The sequence below is a fragment of the Rhamphochromis longiceps genome, linkage group LG16 (genome assembly GCF_057381845.1).
Source record: "Rhamphochromis longiceps isolate RC_006_pf linkage group LG16, R_longiceps_female_GT1.1, whole genome shotgun sequence".
Lineage (NCBI taxonomy): Eukaryota > Metazoa > Chordata > Actinopteri > Cichliformes > Cichlidae > Rhamphochromis > Rhamphochromis longiceps.
In genome coordinates, this window is record NC_140572.1 from 36,685,465 (window position 1) to 36,699,374 (window position 13,910).

Below are 13,910 nucleotides of genomic sequence, written 5' to 3' on the forward strand. Positions count from 1 at the left end.
TGAGGATTGGCCAATTGTGGGTAAATGAATTAGAGTCATTTTGTCTAAGTACAAAACCAAATTCCATTCAGTTCACTTTGTCAGTCGTATTCCTCCAACACACACTGCTGTGCAGTCTAATTAGCAGGCGATGCTAATGCGTCTGTCAGTTTTGATTTTCAGATCAGACCACCCTGGCCATAAATCTTCTAAATATGTCTGTGCTCACGTCTGCTCAGTAATGACAGCTTCACAAAAATAATTCATACAGTAAAAATCGACTACAGTTGTCAAAAATAACATTTGTAGATTTGTTAATGTGCCTAAAGTGAATGTGTTACTGGCCTATCAGATCAAATCAAATGTATATGTTTTTCTTCTTGTTTACAGTGATATCTACACATCATTTCCCAGTTTTGAAGATATCAACTTTATTAGAAATAACATGGTGCCCAAGGTCTCATCCAAAACCATGCATACCAGGTGTTTCTAAGTTAGCCACAGGTATAAATGCACGTGTTGTACTGACTCACCACATCATTAAGTTTACCTGTTAAACGTGTCCAAAGTAGATATTTAAACATGGCAACCTTCTTAAGTTCAATATGGGCACCAGATTAGGGAAGAAAGGAGACTTCGGTGATTTTGAATTTGGTGGTTGGTGGAGTGTTTCAAAAACTGCTGATCTGCTGGGATTTTCCAATAGAAACAATTACAGAGAAAGCTCTGAAAATACATGAGGACAACACTAACAGTAACTATAAGAGCTATAACTATATAAGAGCACACTCCTGTCATCTAAGAACAGGAAACTGAAGCTACACTTCACATGGGCTCATCAAAATTGTACAACAGAAAATAGGAAATACATTTTTGGTCTTATGAGTCTTGATTTCTGACTGCGATATTTGGATTGTAATTTGGCCCAACCCATGTGGAAGCATGGATCAATCCTGCGTTGTATCGTTTGGTTCAAGCTGCTGGTTTTCCAATCACCAGATCTCAATCTAATTGTGCACCGTTGGGATGTGGAGGAATTTCACACGTTTCATGGATGTACAGCTGACAGACCTGTAATAAGTGTCCATGCCCTGAGAAATGCAGATGCTTTGTAGTGTGATACACTCTATAATTAACATTATAAATGGCTTGGTAGCAACTGTAACTATGCACTTTGCATATGACAGACAACTAAGTAATTTTTACCACTGGAATGCAGCCAAAAATATGTTTTATCATAAAATAAAAATTGATTTATATAAATCTTATTTAGTACCAAGAGGATTTAAACCCCATATAGAATGAGCCAAGAAGGCTGCGAGAATATAAAAATAGGCATTCTTATGGGATTTCAACATTTCTCTTTTAAAGATCAGACATTTTTGGACATTAAAGCCTGCAAAACTAATCTGGACATTTGCATGCATGAGGATTTACAAGACACTGGAAAAGGCAAGGTGTCACGGATTTTGGTATTGACCGTTTTTTAAAACGCACGTGACTGAAGTACAAAATTTAAAACGAACCAAAAGAACCTGAGCCGAGGGCTGCCAACTATCTGGCCTCACGCGCATAAACGATTGTGTGTCATCAAGTCGCGAGATGGTTCGGTTCCAGGTAATTCTGAGTGGACGCCAAGGGAGGCGGGGAAAAGAGAAAGATGAGAAAGATGAAAAGCTCAAATTCAATCTGGCATGGTGAGAGGGACTAAGGGGAAATAAGGTGGTTTTGATTTGTCTCTCATCCCTCGCTTGCACTGTGACGGAGCGATAGAGCATCGCCACTGTGGAGGGAGTACCCGCAGTGGCCGACTGATGGGAGGAGGCGGGGTGAGGGGGAAGCGGAACAGGGCGATGGAAAGGTAAAGGTGAGTGAGGAACGCAGGATGAGAGAGATAGAAAATGCAATCCTATTCCAAGTAAAAGAGAATCATTATCTCCTTCAAAACAGAAGGAGATGGAAAGGTCTGCCCTTGGCAGGCCGTGGGGTTCATCCCATTTAAAACAAACTGCCTATGACGGCTTGTGTAGGCAGATTTTCCATCATGATTTGAGGTTTCTAACCAAATCATTTTGCTTGCATGGAAGACCGACTTAATAATTAACAAAAATGCACCGTCTGAAACTGGATCTCTATGCTTTTTATGTAAAACCTATCAAAGAAAATTGGGCACACATGTATTAAGACTTAAATCCCACATGCGAATGAAAAAGAATCACTGATATCGAAGCGATGAAGCCGATCCCCCGATACTTCTGAGAGAGGATGACAAACATAAAAAGACATGACAACAAGAACAAACGAGTGTGTGGGGCAAGTAGGCATTTATAGATGTGTTACCGGACAGTAAGCTGTGGTTCAGCTCTGAGCTTCGGATAAATTCTCTCCAGTACAAGAACACAGGGCACATATTCAACACACTGAATCTGTGATTGTGCTGAATTCTGTCGGCAACTCTCTCCAAGTAAACAACAACATCATGACGCTCTTTAATCATATTATGCTCAAACCTCTGATAAACAGGAGCCCTGAAAAACTGTAGGCATGCACTTTGTGTACACATTACCTTAGTGCTGTGTCTCAGTGGCAGAATGGGATTAACTGTGATGTTCAGTATCCTCTACTCGTCAAATACTGCCTGACTTTTCTAGTCTTTGCTTGTATACCTGACCTTTCACTGCAAATGGTGAGCGAGGGCTTTTAAAATGCTTGGGACACAGATCTGCCTGATGAGCAGGGTGCAGGGCGCATACAAGAACTCCGAGTGCCTCTTTAGATTCAAGTCTCGGTATTTGGCGTCTTTATTTGGTGGTCAGTCAGCTTTCATTTTTGACGCCAGTGCCATCCAATCCAGGCAGGTCCATCACCCTGAACTACTGCATTTACTAGCTTAGAATTATGCAACTGTGAACATTAAATAGCTTTAAGCTGCGTCAAAATGATTTAGGAGCCATTTCCTACCTTTCTGTATGTTGTACTGTCCACCCTTGCATGTGGTTTATGAACTGAGCTGACAGGTTTAAAGGGCACTGGTAAGCTCTGCGCTCATCGTCACTATATTCTACTCAGAATGTTTCTAAACTACATCACTGCTCTGCCTTTCACATATCCTCACTCATTTGTTTCTATCTGAACCTGTCCATGTTTCAGAGGAATACAATCCCACGACTAGTTCGTGTTTTCTAAATGATAAAGAATCCCGTGCACGATGCGTCCGCCTTCCATCGCAGACGCTGGCTGTTTAAATGCAAAGAAAATATTACAAAAAAACCTCAATGTGTATCAAAAAAGGACACAAGTTACACTTTGTATCGGTGATGGCATGGCAATTGCCCCACGGATGAAATGATGGTTTCTAATTGGTCCCATGACAACATGATAGCCTCTGATATGGGTCAGTGTAAAGTCAGGTTTCTACTGTCGTCTCAAATGAAAGGTTTGATCTTTTGTGTGATCGTACAGAAGCTGGGGAAGGTGCTAGGATTTTCAAAGCCCTTATCTCCTTTTATTTGAGTCCTTCCCTTTCACTCGAGATATGTAGCTGCACTGTAATTGAAAATAAACTGCTTTTAAGAAAAGGCTACGAGTTCTCTTCATGTCTGTCTTTGAATGTTATCTGACAGTATCGAGAAGTAGCTCGAAAAGCTTTGAACACAGGCAGAACCTGAAAACTCCAATTGTCATAAAAAAACAACAACATTGCATCTTGCTTTTTTTTGATGGATGAAATTACTTAAAAGCAATTCATTCAGCACTTCATGCCTCCCGTAATTTTTCAGCTTGCAGTGTTGGCAGAAAGCGTCAGCGACACCACCCAGTGCTTTGGCCCAGTGAGACAATCTACTACTGTCAGCCAGACTACATTAACAGCATATTAAAAGACAAAAGCTTCCCCCTTCAAACTTTCAGCAGCCTGACATGCTGCTGTGTTGACAAGAGCAAGACAAGCTCTGAAAACAACCCCCCCACTTAGCTCCTGTCACCTGCAGACACAAGAAAAGCATCCTTGCAAAAATACAGCAATGAACCAACTTATCTCCACACTGCTGAGGGCTACCGAGACAAAAAGTCCTTAATCTTCAGAATCATACTGGTGCTAGATTAATTCTTGGTATTAATGATCTTGTTACTATTTCTCAGCTTTATTTTTCATTGGTTTGCCATCTAATGCATGCTGGAATGTGCTTTTTAATAAAAGTACAATCTTTTCAGAGAAATATATCTGATTATTTTATCACCTGAGTGCACAGTAATTGATATCCAAGCCTAAATCTTTTGCTTGAAAAATCTATCGCTCTCCAGATAGATATAAATCTACTATTGTCATAATATTATCTTTTGTCTCCCTTTCTATAATCCAACCTTTAAACCTAAAGGCAGCGCTGCAGTGTGTGACATTATTGCAGTAGTGGAGAAATGAATCCTGTAATGGTGACTGCCCTGGTTAAGTGATGATTTTTAAAATTCATGTCCTAAAGATCAAAAGGCGAGGTCAGTCTCATTATTTTTAATGTTGTGAGCTGACCAAACTCCATGCAACTCTGTAAAAACAAAAGCCTTTAAACAGAATTATTCAACAAATTGAAAGCGTGGCAGAGAACTGTGGTTGTATTGAATGTAGCTTTTCTGATCTGTAAAGCAAAGTTACCTGAATGTTTAGCACAAGACAATTACCGAAGACGACTTATGAGAAAATCCTCTGAGGGATGAAATCACAAAACATATATGTAACAAAGAAAAAGACTGACCTTTCTGACTTTACACTGAAAAGTCTTCAAAAAAAAAAAAAAAAAAAAAAACCAAACAATTTTATGAAGACATTTGCTGTAGAGTTATAAATGCGTGCTAGGTCATTTTCAGAGTGTGTAATTCATAAACTGCAGAGAGTCTTTAAACAGAAATGGGAGCTATGCTTGTCCATAGACTTATACATGCTGGTAATGCCTGCAAAAGCGATGGGTTAGCTTGGAGACTCACCTTCAAGAGTCTATTGGAGAAACTATTGACAAAGTTAGTATTCACTTCAATTCTTAACAACTTAAGCAGAAAATAGCTAGTTTTAATGTTTCGTTTATGTAACTTAAGCCAGCACCAAATGGCTATTTTCAACCACGTTTGCTTTCAAACATCATTGTGATCATGAAACAACCACGCTAACAGCTGGTTTGTACTTTACATTAACATTTCTGCTGGTAGAGCACAGGCACACAGAAGAAGAAAAACCTTTTCAGCTAAGTAGTTCTCGGGGGTGGACCCCAGTGGGAGGGGATCAGTCGCTGGAATTGTTTGGTCTCAAAGAACATTTAGTCTACAACCTGGTGGGCAGCAGGAATCAACAGCAGAGTACAAACAAGCAGTGACTAATGATATATATCAGAAATATAAAAAACAAAACAAAAACAATATAAACTGTATTAGCATTTAATTCTGCGCAATTCTACCTGAGATTATCACGCTAATTTGTATGAACTTACACAGCATAAGTAAGAACTAACCAATACACAGGTGTACATGTTACATGTTAACATTCCTTTAAGTTTACTGTTTTATCTTAAAACTATTAGAGTGAAAAGTATGTATAATAAGCAAAGACATTCAAAATTGCTTATCTTACTGACACCATGACAGCAAACACCTTTGTGAGTGCCATCATCTGACAGGCTCTCTGCGGTACTGTTGTTGGAGTGCCAGGACAGGCTGGGTAATGAACCAATACTGAAGCTCAGCTGTGAGAGAAGAAGGAAAGATGGGCACTGCCCTTGCTCGCTCACTCTAGAAGGAGCCCCCGTAGCGTAGCTAATGCAAAGATGCACCGCTCCAATTTGATTTTGGTATGTTACCTTACTAAAGCAACTACAGAGCAGGATGACTTTTTACTAGCTGCGTTACTATAGTTTAGCTGGTATATATTCCAGATGAATTATGTGACTTGTGAGTGTTTGGGTGTGTCACCGTGGCAAAAACAAAGTATTGGAGGTTTCCAGGGTAGTCTGAACCACCACCAAGGCAGTGAGTATTTTTGTAGGTGTCTGTCTGTCAAGTGAGTGTCAAATTCAATTTGATATATAATAATTTAGGCATGTAGGTGTGGTGGTTAGCACTGTTGCTTCATAACAAGAAGGTCACAGCAAGAGTTTGACTACATCATCTGAGCCAGGGCCTTTCTGTTGGGACAGTCCAGAGACATGCAGTCAGTGGAGTTAGCTTAACTGGTGATTCTTATTTTCCCATGAGTGTGACTGGTTGTCTGTCGCTCTATGTTAGCCCTGTGTCAGATTGGTGGATGAGTGGGTGTACCCCACTTTTGTCCTATGGTAGCAAGTTTAGGCTCCGCCCCCCGGGACCCTGATAAGGATAAGTGGAGGAGAATGGATGGCTCACTGTGTTAATAGACCTCTCTGCATTGAATCATACTTGTTGTCCACAGCATGTCTTTATCCTGTCTTCCTTCTCTCGCCGCAACCGGTCGCAGCAGATGGCCCCGCCCCTCCCTGAGCCTGGTTCTGCTGGAGGTTTCTTCCTGCTAAAAGGGAGTTTTTCCTTCCCACTGTCGCCGAAGCGCTTGCTCGCAGGGGGTCATATGATTGTTGGGTTTTTCTCTGTATGTATTATTGTAGGGTCTACCTTACCTGAATTAAATGTTCAATAATCTTTACAAAAAACCCCTGAAACCACATATACTCAAAATTGAGCCAAATTTTCATGCAAATCTGACCATAATCCTCCTAAAATACAGTCAGAACTAACCAACCCCACAGTAATGACTGTTTACTCAGGATTAAGAAATCACCTCATTGAAGGGCGTTGCTGCTGGTGCGATCCCATCACGAGACGGTCTCTATTCTTTGACATGAACTGAATTGGCAGTACGGCTGCAACTGAAGCTGTTTCCAATGTAAACAAAATATAACATTTCCTTGTTTTTAAAATCGAATTTCACATTAAAGAAAAGCAGCGAATGTCCACATTTGAGAAAGTGGAGCCAATGAAAATTCAGCACCTTTGCTAAATCACACCAGCGTTCACTTTGTGATGAAAACAGTTCCTGCTAATGTTTTATAAATCAGAGAATGGATGTTAAACATGAAGCCTGCTGTTTTTATAAGGTTATTATCTTTACACTGGTAATGCCTCACTGTGAATACAAAAACTAAGCTGAATGCCTGCTGTGCAAATATAATAGACTTTTCTTTCTCCAAAATGTTACAAAAAATGTTTTAGAGACAAAAAACTGATGAAACTAAAATTGGAGAGATGCGAGGTGGAAAAGGGAGAGAATCAACCTTTTATTGTGTTTCAGACTTTAATATCTGACAGTCTGTCATTTATCATTATGAAGTGCTGATAGTGGGAGTGGAGAAAGGTGGAGAAAACAGAGGGAGAGAGTTTCAATATGAATTTTTTATTTGATGGATTTTATGAGGAACTGCATTTCAGAATACAGTCAGAGTGAAGGTTCATGGAGGAGTGAGAGGATTGAAAGAAAGGCCAAGTCAAAAAGGCTAGGCGAGAGATAATGGTATTCCTGCACCCGAACAGCACACAGACTTCTGTTTGCAGCACACTGTAATCTATTCTCCACTACAGCGCGTGCATAAGAAGCTGTAATCCAGAAACAAAGCGCCTCAAATTTTAGCATTCTGCTTGACTCAACAAAGTCGCCCATGCAGTTTCAGTCTTTTGTTTCTTTAAACCTACACATACCTTTTGATTTTTGCCTTTCATACACACACAGTCATTTTTTCTCTGTTTTTCTTTACTGTACGCACACAAACACGCATGCAAAGCTCTGAGGCTGGCTGCAGGTGTGGTCATAAATCATCAGAGTGAGCGGCTATGATTCCCCTCAGCACCAGCGAGCAGGGCTGCTGGGCCAGAGAGAAGGCTGCGGTTAAATGGCCGCGCTTGTTTCCTGTGTCCATCAAGGCCAGAAGGACTCACTGTTCAGCCTCTGGGTGCCAACTCACTGCAGAGCGCTGACATCAGTTACGCAGAACCACAAAAACATCTTTTGATCAGCAAATCGACGCTCACGTACAGCCGCAGTCAGATGAGAAGAAAGCATAATTCACTAAGACTAAATTACTGCACAAAGTTTTCAGATGCATTTCAGATTTTCCCTGCTTGTTTAAAATTTCAGCCAAGGTTTAGTCATCCTCATGTGTGCAATGAATAGACAAGTTACAAATTATAATGTAGGCTACAGCTAATATTTGTTCAAACTCTAATAATAAAGTCATTTTGAGCTTGATGTCTCAAAAAAAGTGGAACGGGACCATGTTTACTGCTGTGTACCACCCACGTTTCTTTCGACGACAGTCTGTAAACATCTGGGAACCTACGAGAGCAGCTGCTGGAGGACTCTAGCTGCTTCTGTGTTCTATCGTTCATTTCACGTGCCAAATGTTTTCGGTTGGTGAAAGTTGTTCTGGGCTGCAGGTAGGCCAGTTTAGGACTCACACTCAACAAGACATGCTGTTGTAAAAGGTGTAGTATGCGGTTTAACATTGCCTTGGTGAAAAATACAAGGACTTCTGTGAAGAAGATGTTATCTGGATGGGAGCATATGTTGCTCTAAAACCTGTATATAGATTTCAACATCGATGGTGCTTTTCCAGATGTGCCAGCTGCCAGACCCATAGGCACTAATTCACCCTCATACTATCAAAAATTCGGGGGTTTTAAGTGGGCGTTGATAAGTAGCCAGATGGTCCCTCTGTTCTTTAGTCTGGAGGACTCCATGTTTTCCCTCTTCTAATCTTATTTATATTCAGAGGTGCACATAAGTGGTCCGCATGTGCGCATTCGCTGTCAAAATAAAAGACGTGCGCCAGATAAGAAGTTGCAACGCGCGTTTGCGTACATATAAAAGGCAGTGTTTTTGTCCACTAGAGTGGGATTTTCACAGCATATTCTGCACCACATCTCTGTGCGTTCCTCGTTTTGAAGCCAACTCACCTCCTGCAACCACTTTTCTGAGAATACGCGTTTCTTTTGCGGTTCGGACTCCTTCTGACACCAAAGTAACTGCTTAAAGGAGTTTGCTTCTTCGACATCTTTAAGAGTTCTAAACAATTGTCTGTCCTCCTCCAGAAAATCGTATGTACGCAAACACGTGTTGCAACTTCTTATCTGGTGCGCTTCTATTTATTTTTATTTTCAGCGAATGCGCACCTGCGGACCACTTATGTGCAGCCCTGTTTATATTGCACCAAATCACAACAACAGTTTCCTCAAGGCGGGAAGGTAAAGCCCCGACAATAATCCAGAGAAAACAAACAAAACACCAGCGATCATATGATTGTTGATGAGGATTTTTGAGTTCATATGTTTAATAAGTTTACAAAATGTGCTAATTGTTGGCTTGTAAATCTTAAAATCTAAAGCTTCTCTTATAGTTTAGGCTTTTCATTTAGTCACAGATCTTCTTTTTCTCCGTCTGTGTTTAACATGACAAATAAGGACATAAACAGTTGTTCAAACCACAGATGTAACGGCACAGAACTGGCACGAGATAAAGTGGAGAATGAGATAGGCACCAACAGCTCCCAACTCCAAGGAAACCAGAAATAAACATCTGCTCGTAATGACTTTATATAGTCTGTTTACAGCTGTGCGGTGGCACACCGTGTTGAGTTTGACACATAATAAAACGAATGCCAGAAAGATTAGAGAGCTGTGCTGCAGTCTGGTACAACAGAATGGTGGGAATTCAAAGCTATCTTGGTAAATCTTAATTAAGAACGTATCTGATATGTGCTGTTGTTTTGATACGAAGTAATCAAAGGAACAGGAAAAGTAAATGTAAGCGAACACATTATTTAGCTTCATTGCTAGTCATCTGCTAGAAGGATATCAATTTCCCCGCTGATCATTAAGAGCAACAGTAATCCTCCAAAATGAAACGAGGCTGGAACAGTAATTACTGAAATGACTGAGAAGTGTTTTAGCAATAATCATCAGCTTTATAAGTTGATACAAAAATAATATGTTTCGTTGAATTGATGGATGAAAGTGTAGTAACTGCAAAATCTGTAAATAACCAACAGATTCGTTTAATCCTTTCTTTTTAACTCAAACAGATGAAAACATTTCTAGAGGGCTGCAAAAGTAACATGTGTAAAAAAAAATGGTTTACTTACAATCAGGTGTTCAGTGGACTACAGTGATAGACGTAAATATGAAACATCATCAGGTCTACTCCAGTTACTAGTTTTGATTGCTAAAGCAACTTGTTTGCCGGGGGGAATACTTGGAACAAAGGAAAACAAGAGTGTTGTGGTGGTGGTGTGGAAAATGCAGAGAACCAGAAAAAATAGCAGATCGAACAAGGCTGAGAGTCCAAAATGAGCAATCGAAGACGAGGGGGAGGAAGAGATGAAAAGAAAAAAAGGGGGGGGGGGCAAGGATAGGGAAAGAAAGTGGACAGAGACAAATGGCCATGGGAAATGGTCGGTGCAGGCGAGCCTGCCTACGAGACAGCCCTCTCAGCAGCCTTAACACTGACTGATAGGCTCACCAGGCAGCGCCACCGTCCCTATCCATTCCATTTGTGTCTGATTCTCCGGTTATTCTGAAATCACATTTCAAGCCACATCAGGCCGACCCAACTCACCCTCATGTGGTAAAAGGTGCTCGCAGCAAATCTGAGACCGTCAAGTTAAATGTGAAAACAGGTCACAGAATTAGATAAACAGTGAAGATAGCTCGTGGCATTAAATGCAATCCTCTGTTTCCCACATCTTTCCTGATTTGTGGTCATATTTCTATATTCTAAAACATGAGAAAGTTTACAAGATTGTAGCGAGACCAGGTAGAACGTACGAGTTGGAGATGGTGGCATTGGCACACGGACAGCTCAGGTTGGAGACAAAGTTCGAGAAAAGAGGCTGAGATGAGGCTGAGATGGTGCATCCACCAGCAGAGCTGTTGAACATGGAGCTACCAGAGTAGGAAGATTCATAGATGTAGTGAGGGAGGTCATGTGATTGGTCATGATGGCAGCACTGTGGCGACCCCTAAAAGGAGCGGCTCAAATGAGGAGGAGATTCCAAAACAAAGTTTTTCCATTTTGACTCCTTTTTTATAGCTTGAATTTGATAATGTCGCATGTTAACTACCTACAAGATCTAAACTCATATATTATAGTAAACAGGTTCATGAGGTTGAAAACATTTCCACGAATAGATGCAGAAATGAGACTTACAAAATAAATTTAGAGAGGGACAGGAGGAGGAAAGCAGGGATCGTTGTTAACTGTCCAAGTATGCAGTTAGATAAGTGAGTGCTACTGTCGCCATCCCACAATCCCATTACTTTCCCGAATAAGACTTTGGCAGGCTAGTGATTACCTCAAGGAAGAGTGAATGAGGAGGAATCTTAATAGAAACAGGATCGGTTCTCTTTTCCGTACAGCCCCGAGCCTCTCCCACTTCCTGAGGTGATGTCTCCAGGCACTGACCAGGTAATGCAGCGTAATGGAGTACACGTGTGGGCACCGGTGGCCTAATGGAGAGGGGTCGCGGGAGAAAGAGGAGTGCCTGTCATCCCGCCTGATTGAAACTGATGGGCCAAGGTAAAGGGGGCACAAGAGTACGGTCACCCAACATGGCCCTGCCTGCCTTATCAGACAGACTTGGACATGAACACACATACATGCACACTTTACTTCAGAGCCCATTATTCAATTTGGCTGTTCTAATGACCAGTGAATTAGGCTGCCAGAAGTGATTTGCCTCCTGAGCCCTGCTGCTGGATGTACATGTTTTCCTCTGCTCTGCATATTAAGAGGCAGGCATTCGGACACTGACGTCCTCTGAGCCTCCAGCGATCGGGGAATTTATGCACCTGGATGAGGATAGTAAAAAATGGGCTTCATGTTTCCCTCCCAGTTTTTAGACAAGAATCAAATACCCACTTAAAGAATGAGTAATGCTGTCTGGAACAACTGACACAACACGAGTACACAACTCTGAGGTTACAGGATCATAAAACTGCTTTGGTCTCATAATAAACAGCATCGAAAAATTAACCTACGGCAGATCATTAGCGCAACAAATCTTTGCCCCGGCATGTTTTGTTATTGCTATTATTACACTGATCATTACTGGATGGATTAACAGCTCCCCAATGAATTACTCGTGATTTTTGGTGGTTATTATTCCATTAACAAGACTGCTTTTAAGTATTTTACAGCGCCCAGTCTTTTCCTAAAGCTACAGTAAACCATCAAAATTCAACAGCAGTTGATTCTGTAATTATTTCCTCAGTTACATCCTCACATTTCACAGCACGGGTCACAAGCATGGTCACTAACTACTATCACTGTATGTGCGTTTTTTTTTCTTTCAAAAAACTTAAATTACTGATCTTAGTTCCCACATGAAATTTGGATTTTTAATAAGTCCGAGTGAATCTTTACACACCCACCTAACAGTATAATAATAAAACAACATAATGTTGAGATGGGCCTGTTTACCTTTAGCTGTTCAGCTAAGGCTTCACTCACACAGCCCTACAGACCGCTCAGTGACCCACTGACAACCACCCTGACTGGTTGCTGAGTGACTGTTGGAGGTTGCTGGCTGTCAGTGCTGGACCACAAACCTCCTTGTGACTGCTTTGATTGTTGATGTCTGCAGACAAGTCGCCGTCTCCAAAGCAAACTGCAGACAAGTTTTTTGGGGCAGCACCGTACCCCTTTTTGCGATCACCAGCATCCTTCAGCAACCACTCCCAATCAGTCTGGGACTACGGTACTCTGTGGTTGTCTGCCCTCTAAACCTGTATCTGCTTATGATCGCTGATTATCATCGTCAATATCCTCCATGTTATATTTAAAGATTTACCATAATTTGCTTTCTCTTCGTGCTACGAGTCACAGTGAAACTCTGCAGTGTGCCCGTCTCTTCTAAGCAGCACCACAGTGAAAGCAAAAGTGTAGGAAGCTGCATCGACGCAGCCCCGTCGCTCTTAGAGTGCGTGGTATGGTGGGTACGTTACCCAAGCGCAGCAGTAAATCCCCCCCACCCACCCATCCCCAGCGGGCTGGTTGCCAGCTCTAAACAACTTTTTTGGCAGCAACTCTGGAAGCCAAAGTCCGCCAAAGACACAATAACCGTAAATACCATCATATGGACTCATTGCACACAGTGCTTTTATAGATGGAGTGGTCACCGTGGTAACACATCATGCTCACACCACCTAGATACTTTCAGTTTGCTTCGTATGTGCACTGGGTGAAAAACTGTGCTGTCAGTCTTTTATAGATTCCTTAGGTCCAGGTATCAGGTTTCATATTAATAAAACTTCTCTACTTTTGCTTTCTTCCATCTTTTCAAGGTTGTTGGGTGGCTGCCTCTCCTCTTTTCACTAGGAGCTGTAAAATCTATTTGACAGCTCTGATTTATGACACAGCATAGGTACCGAGCGCCTGTGGGGAAGGGAGTGTATGTTTGAGTGTGTCTGGAAGTGTGCGAAGGCGTGGGCGTGTGAGCATGCCCGGCACACAGGACCACCACTGCTGTGCTCAATGCTCAAGCACCCAACAGAGCACACAGGTAGGAGGGGACTCACACGCAGACACAAACGCCCGTGTCTATCTGCTGTATGTCAGAGTTTCTACACTGACATCAAGTGTTGATAACATAGATGAAAATTAAACGACTGCCGAAACGGCTAAAATGATTTAAAAAGTTTCTGTGGACAAAGCTCGACAAAAACCAACAACTAAGGCAAGAAAAGTTTTAACAGGAGTTCAAGAACATCCTACAGAGCAGTAAGAACTCACCGGTGGTTCCTTTTTCTTCGCAGCTGTTTACTTCTGAAATTTATCACTTGTTTTCCCTGCTCCAGCCTCTCCATCTCACCCCTCGCACAAGCCTCTCCTCCGTCCTTCTGCTCTCCTCGCCTGGACGCCCAGGGCGCTCAAA

At 41.7% G+C, this 13,910-nt stretch overlaps 1 protein-coding gene across 3 annotated transcripts in view; it reads right to left on the reverse strand.

The window, feature by feature from the left end:
* adarb1b (adenosine deaminase RNA specific B1b) overlaps nucleotides 1-13,910 on the reverse strand; it is a 126,775-nt gene that overhangs the window by 28,999 nt on the left and 83,866 nt on the right. The window contains exon 1 of one of the 3 annotated variants that reach the window (XM_085383767.1): nucleotides 11,331-11,405. The exons of the other annotated variants lie outside the window; for them this stretch is intronic. The gene's annotated coding sequence lies outside the window, so the exon portion shown is untranslated. Of the gene's footprint in view, nucleotides 1-11,330; nucleotides 11,406-13,910 lie in introns of those variants that run through there. 3 annotated transcript variants of the gene reach the window in all.